Source organism: Triticum aestivum, chromosome 4D (assembly GCF_018294505.1).
Source record: "Triticum aestivum cultivar Chinese Spring chromosome 4D, IWGSC CS RefSeq v2.1, whole genome shotgun sequence".
Taxonomy (NCBI): domain Eukaryota; kingdom Viridiplantae; phylum Streptophyta; class Magnoliopsida; order Poales; family Poaceae; genus Triticum; species Triticum aestivum.
Window position 1 is genome coordinate 261284816 of NC_057805.1, and position 6544 is coordinate 261291359.

Here is a 6544-nt window from a genome sequence, read left to right on the forward strand (position 1 = left end):
CCAGTGGGAGCTCGCCAAGTGGCGGCGGGGGAGCCGGCCGGCGCGGAAAACGATGGAGGGGGTGGGAGTTGGCGGCGGCTGATGATTGGGGGTGCGGGTTTCGAGGAGGAGGGAGGAGAAGGCCAAAAATGGCAAGGGGGGCTGCTATATATAGCAGTTTGCTAGGGTTTGGGGAGTTTGAGGGGGTTTCGGAGTCTCCGATCGCGATCCGACGGATCCGATCGAGAGAGGGGGTTAGGCAGGCTAGGTGGACTGCAGGGGGCCGTGCAGAAGGGCCAAGAGCTGTAGGAGAGAAGAGGGAGAGGCCCGGCAACAATTTCCGGAGACCGAAAACGTCCGACGAAGGTACCGGCAACGGTACCGCTATGAGTTCAACGGTTGGGCTAACAAACGGACTCCGAACGCGACGAAATTTGACGGGCGGTCTGTCGGTGCTATACCAAGGCCACTCGGCAAATACCGCCCCATTCCGAGAACGTTTAACACCCGCACACGAAAAAAGGCAAAAGGGGCGCCGGGGAACATAGGAGCGCCGGATTGCAAAACGGACAACGGGAAGAATGCTCGGATGCTCGAGACGGACACGTATGCGAATGCGATGCACATGATGACATGATATGAAATGCAGATGATGACATGGCAAAATGCAACACGCAAGCAAATGACATGGCAACGGCAGCGAATAACTGGCAGACACCTGGCGCATCGGATCCGGGGCGTTACAACACTCCTCCACTAACAAGAGATCTCGTCCCGAGATCTTAGGACCGAGACGGAAGGGAAAAAGGTGATGAGGTGAAATAAGAACAAAAGAGAGAGAGGCTGAACAAAGTCGAGAACACTTGAGAATAAGAGAGGAACGTTGAGTGAGACAAAAAGCAAAAGCTCAAGGAATAAGACTGAATTCGAAGCCACACCGGTTGGGAGGAGATAGAAAAAAAGGAATAAGAACGCAAGAGGAAATCAAAGAATCGAGAGCACTCGAGAAGAAAGGGAACGACGAGAATGAAGAGAATCGAATGCTCACGGAATCAGATAGACTCTGAAACCACTCCGGTTAGAACGAGATAAGAAAACCAGTAAGACTGAAAAGATTTAGGCAGCACTCCGGCTGAACAAGGAGAGGATCGAACATGAACTAGAGAAGATGAAATGGTACTTGATGAAGACACGATACAGACCTCCGGAAAGGATTGAAAGAGTTGAATGAAAAGAACGGAGAAGAAAATGACACTTGTGCCATGAATGAAATAGAAAGCAACCTTAGAAGAAAGGATTTTACAGAGTTGTTGAGGAAATCAACAACGAAAAGAATAAGCTTGTTGTGGTCTTATTGGTAACATGTCAAGATCATAAGGTGATAACCGGCCACAAACGGAAATGATTGGATAGCTGAGAAGAACGAAGAAATACAAAACTTCACTTCAAAAGAATACGGAGAATTAATTGTACTTCGAAAAGCAAGAAGGAAAATACTTGAGCTCCTTCGATAATAATCTTGATGAACACTTAAAGAATGTATTAAATCATGACGAGCCACCGTGAAGAACTCCGGTACCAAAAAGGATGGCGAGATAAAATTGAAGGATGAAAGGGGTAAGATTTAACTCCTTGCGATGATTTAGATGGAGGTTACGACGAAAGGCCGAGGGAATCTGAACTCCGGAAAAGAAGAGATGAAAAACACTTGGAACTAGAATTTATTCATCAAGAACAAACTCTGAAGAAAAGGAATTTCTTGGCGACGATGAAATAATAATAAGAATTACGTTATGCTTATCCTCCATCAAAATAAATTGATGACTAGCAATGGATTTCGCATACTACTTATTCTCGTTGGAAAAGATTAAAAGGGAGATATAGCGCCAAAACTTAGAGAAAATCTTCGTGAACCACCGGTAGGATTGGAAAGAACGAGTTAAATGATATGATAACAACATAAAGAAATCTTGAGCGAACCACCGTTAGAATTTCAAAATAGACTAACGAAGGAGAATGACTCACCGGGAAAAATAGGAAAGCACGAATATACTTGAGGGAATCAAGATGCAATTGAAAGAAGGGATCGCGAACTGATTGAAGCATACTTGAACGAAGCATCGGAAAAATATGTAAATGAACGAAGGGGCACGAGTAAAGAATAATCGGAGAACGGATTTAAAAACTTAGAACAACGAAATATTCTGAAATGTAGGCCTCCGGATAATTGAGACGGACACAAACTCCTGAAATACTCCGGATGGGTGAAAATAATTGCATGACTTGAAACAATTGAGAGGATAACATCAAGCTAGCGACAAGAATCTTCGGGAGAACGAACATGATTTAAGAGAAACTCATCTCGGTCTTCGAATATTGAGAAAGATGATGAGAAAACACCAAAATTGATGAGATACTCCGGGAGAATGAAAATCGAAGAGGTAGAGTCAACAATGAAAATAATTTAAAATTGGAAAAGCGCCTGACTGATGAAATTCATACTTACGTCAAACTTCGAAAAGAATTTGAGAATAACTCCGGGAAAATTAGAAGAGTGAGGTAAGATCCTGGGAAAAGACCTGTGGGTTAGTGCCCACTCAAGAGAAACACCGTTGAGAAAGGATTGTTGATCAGATAGATGATGCACCAGAACAATTGAAATATTAGAATGAGGTGACAACGCCGAATTAATTCGAACACAGACGAATCTCCTGAGGCGTCTTCATCCGTCCGGAATGATTAAATGACGAGAGGGGAACGAGCAACGGAACATATTTGAGCTGAGGAAAGAATATAGTCAACACCGAAAATAGGAACTGAAACCGCCGGAGAAGAAAAAGAGATGAAGAATGTCGAGCGAGGCAAAAATTCACCGGTAGAAATAATTGAGGGAAGACTGAAGATACTTCGCACAAATGAAATAGATGCTCGAATAGCAGCTCAGACTCCGGAAATAAAAGGGTGGGAGGGCGGGAAAACAACGGCAACTTGGAAGGGAAAATCGACGAAAAGCTTTGAAGAGAAAAGCACCGGTTGAAATAATAGAGGAGAGAAAGCGAAGATTTCGCACGAGTAGAATCGATACTCGATTATGAACTCCGGTTCTGAGAAGAAGAAGGGTGGGCGGGTGGGAAAAACAAGGACAACTTCGGACAGGGAAAACGACAGAAGAGAAATAACTGAGGACTGATCTCGCAAAAGATGACGAGGATCGAAAACACTCGAAGAGAAATGCACCGGATAGAAAAAGAATGGACAACGAACGAAAACTAACCACGTGATCCTAAAAAAATTGAAGGGGAAGAGGGACAGTTCAAAACACCTACGTCAAGATTTCTCACCAGAGCGACGAAGGGGCAGAGGAGTAAAAAGAATTCCTACTCTCCGATATAACTAGACTCCGAAAAAGTTTTCTTCTAGACTCGACAACGGCCAAACTACACGATCAATCAAGGGGGCTCCTAGGGTCGGTCGAGGATCTGATACCAACTTGTAACGCCCACGATGCGGCTATATCTCCCACGTGTCGAGGCACGACTTAGAGGCATAACCGCATAGTGGTTTTGTCGCAAGAAGGGTCATCTTCACACAATCCCATGTAATGAACAAGAATGGGATAAAGAGTTGGCTTACAATCGCCACTTCACACAATACATAAATATCATTCATACATCATCCAAAATACAATCATATAGACCGACTACGGTCAAAAATCCAGATGAAAATAAGACAACCCCAAATGCTAGATCCCCGATCGTCCCAACTGGGCTCCACTACTGATCATCAGGAAAAGACACATAGTAACGACCACGTTCCTCGTCGAACTCCCACTTGAGATCGACGCCATCGTCTGCACTGGCATCGTCGGCACCTGCAACTGTTTTGGAAGTAACTGTGAGTCACGGGGACTCAGCAATCTCACACCCGCGAGATCACAACTATTTAAGCTTAAAGGGGGGGAAGGGTGCAAAGAGGTGGAGCTGCAGCGGCAAGAGCATATATGGTGGCTAACTTGCGCAAATGAGAGCGAGAAGAGAAGCAACGGAACGGACGTCATCTAACAATGACCAAGAAGAGGTCCTGAACACCTACTTACGTCATACATAACACAGACCGTGTTCACTTCCCGGACTCCGCCGAGAAGAGACCATCACGGCTACACACGCAGTTGATGTATTTTAACTTGGGGTCAAGTGACAAGTTATCTACAACCGGACATTAACAAATTCCCATCTGCCTCATAACCGCGGGCACGGCTTTCGAAAGATAATACCCTGCAGGGGTGTCCCAACTTAGCCCATCATAAGCTCTCACGGTCAACGAAGGATAAACCTTCTCCCGGAAAGACCCGATCAGTCTCGGAATCCCGGTTTACAAGACATCTCGACAATGGTAAAACAAGACCAGCAAAGCCACCCGAATGTGCCAACAAATCCCGATAGGAGCTGCACATATCTCGTTCTCAGAGCACACCGGATGAGACATCCTACGAGTAAAACCAGACCTCGAGTTTCCAGGAGGGGGCCCCGCAGTCTGCTCAGTTCGGACCAACACTCGAAGGAGCACTGGCCCGGGGGGTTTAAAATAAGATGACCCTCGGGCTCGCGAAAACCCGGGGGAAAAGGTTTAGGTAGCAAATGGTAAAACCAAGGTTGGGCCTTGCTGGAGGAGTTTTATTCAAGGCGAACTGTCAAGGGGGTCCCATAAATCACCCGACCGCGTAAGGAACGCAAACTCAAGGAACATAAACCCGGTATAACAGTAACTAGGGCGGCAAGAGTGGAACAAAACACCAGGCATAAGGCCGAGCCTTCCACCCTTTACCAAATATATAGATGCATTAATTAAATAAGAGATATTGTGATATCCCAACATATCCATGTTCCGACATGGAACAAACTTCAACTTCACCTACAACTAGCAATGCTATAAGAGGGGCTGAGCAAAAGCGGTAACTTAGCCAAACAACGGTTTGCTAGGAAGGATGGTTAGGGGCTGACATGGCTAAAATAGGAGACATGATATAGAAAAAGATAGGTAGCGAGCATGGCAATAGATCGAACATCTAGCATAGCAAAGATAGAAGTGATTTCGAGGGGTGGTCATCTTGCCTGCAAGGTTCTCAGAGTTGTCGAAAGCTTGATCCTCGTAAGCGTACTCAACAGGTTCCTCGTTCACGAACTTGTCTCCCGGCTCTACCCAAGACAAGAACACAACAAACGGAACCATAATCAAAACCGAAAAATGCGCAAGCAATATGATGCAAAACATGTATGATATGCAAGATATGATATGCGATGCATATGCGTGCTCCGTAAGGAAAGTGATGAACATGGAAGTAACTTGGCAAACCAAGCATGCCACTGGAAAGATGGGATGATTTCGGTCGAAATCGATATAAAGATCACCGGAATCGGATGCACGGTTTGCAAATGGCAAGCAAAACAAGAATGACACTAATCTGCGATAAACAGCAAGATAGCACCTAAAATGCTACAAGTAACAAAGTTACAGCACTTCAACATAGCAACAAAGCACATGGCAGTTATCTACAGGAGATTCTTGACAAAAGATGAACACTGAGCTACGGCTAGTTCACAACATATCAAGCTCAAACAAGCATGGCAAAAGTGCAAAAGATTACAGGTTCACAGACTTAGTGAAAAACTGGACATGGCAGAAATCATCATCAGGTAGCAATGTTCAGAGCATGAAATCAACATGCTACAGGAACTTAACATAGCAAAACAAGGTATGGTAGTGTTCTCCTAAATGCACATGACAAAAGTCCCTTACTGACCATAAGCCAAAAATGCATATCATGTTAAGAATCTGCCAGAAATATTGTATAGAAAAAGTACAGCAAGATTGAGTCATGCTATGGTGCTCTAAACTTGCAAACAATTGCAGGAATGGATCAATTACAACTATATCTACAAAACATCCTTACTGAACATCTCCAAAATATGCATGGATCTCTCTCTAGCATCAAGTTTACATGGCAACAAAATTACAGCAGACAAAGACTGAGAAATCACCGTCCCTGAAAACAGAAATATTACGGGACCTACTTTGCATGCTTGTGCTAGTCACCATAGAGATCACAAAAGTACAAGGACTACACCACTGGAAAGATGGCATGGCATAATTCAAAACACATGTAGAGCTCATGCTCAAAAGATGCACAGATTTAATGATACAAAAATGACAAATCTCCAAGTTCTGTCAAGAACCAGAGAATAACAGCAACTAGCCCCCTTTCAACGAAGATTTGGGCATCAAGATGACCTCTAATGAACATGATGCAACTGAACAAAATGAAGAGCATCACGAGGCGAACAATTTGACATATTACACGCGCGAATCGGAGCTACATGCACGAAGTTATAGCATCGGGAACAGGAGCACATGCGGATAAAATTCTGGGACTTAGAAGAAATAACGAGGACGAGAAAGTCAACGGGAACAGTACCACTCGATCGGATCTGGCTCGTCGGCCACAGGAGCTCGAGCCCGAGCCCGACGGCGGCGAGGCAGGGACCGGCGGGGCCTGGCCGGAGGAGGG